This window comes from Perkinsus marinus (genome assembly GCF_000006405.1).
Source record: "Perkinsus marinus ATCC 50983 genomic scaffold scf_1104296965918, whole genome shotgun sequence".
Classification (NCBI taxonomy): Eukaryota; Perkinsozoa; order Perkinsida; family Perkinsidae; genus Perkinsus; species Perkinsus marinus.
In genome coordinates, this window is record NW_003204157.1 from 1 (window position 1) to 1,112 (window position 1,112).

The 1,112-nt window shown below is 44.2% G+C and overlaps 1 non-coding gene across 1 annotated transcript; it reads left to right on the forward strand.

Moving 5' to 3' along the window:
- The first annotated feature begins 922 nt into the window (after nucleotides 1–922).
- On the forward strand, nucleotides 923–995 carry Pmar_PMAR015405. The gene has a single exon. It is a non-coding gene; the product is annotated as a tRNA-Arg (tRNA).
- The last annotated feature ends 117 nt before the right edge of the window (nucleotides 996–1,112 follow it).

Here is a 1,112-nt window from a genome sequence, read left to right on the forward strand (position 1 = left end):
TGGAAGTCTCAAGTTGAGACTGAGAGACTTCTGAAACGTTTTTTGAGTTTTCAAGGTTGTGAGGTTAGAGTCTTAATCTCAAGATTCGCCAGATTGACGAATCTAAAGGGGTTGGCGACGCCAATCTTTATGGGCTAGTGGAAATCTTTTAGTGGAAGCCGCCCGGAGTGTTTTAACGCATCATCAAACATCCCGTCAGATAAAAGCGATTTTGGGATACGGGGCCCCATTTCGAAGCTCAAAATTCGAGCTTTTCAATGATGAACTGGAGTTGGTGTTTGGGATGAGCTCTTGTGATCAAATCATTTGATTCAAATGTAGTACGATTCAAATCCATCTCATGCCTGTCGCCAACCGCTCGAGACGGAGAAGATTTTCAGGGATGCCTTCTTGAGATGGAGCATCCGCCGACTTCTCGAGAAGGAGGGCGCTGTCGACAATGGAGACGAATATCGTTGAAACTCCATTACGTTGAATTTCAGTATTCCATAACCGAAAGTTTGCACACTTTGTCTGAGGCTATCTTGTTATTCATAAAAATCTTATGATGAGATCAATACCAGCGGGTGGGTTGAGTATATCACCGCCAGAAGATACGTCCTACTAGGGCCCTAGTAGTACAATCAGGCTGCAGGACCACGTAATAGGTCTTATCGGATAGAAAAAACAATGCGCTGGTACGACTGGAGTATTTCCTACTTCAACCGGGATAGGGCAAACTACGCCCGTGATCCATGATGAGAGTCCTCAAGCACTAGTTATTGACGTAAACCTCTCAAAAAAGCGAAAAATCCGCCAAAAGTGAAATATTTCACTGAAATTTTTTTTCGTGAAATATTTGAAATATTTCACTGAAACATTCTTGAAATATTTCACTATGAAATATTTCAGCCACCCTGGTGGGACAAATCTCAAACTTACTGGTCTCGTGGCCTAATGGATAAGGCGTTGGTCTTCGGAACCAAAGACTATGGGTTCGAGTCCCATCGAGATCGCCTCTACGCCGGGAAGCGCCCATATACGGATGCCACTGGCCGTACAGATGTCGATGTTGATTGTATATACCCTTGTGACTCGTCGGGATACATGCTGAGGCTAAGGGTACAAGAAGA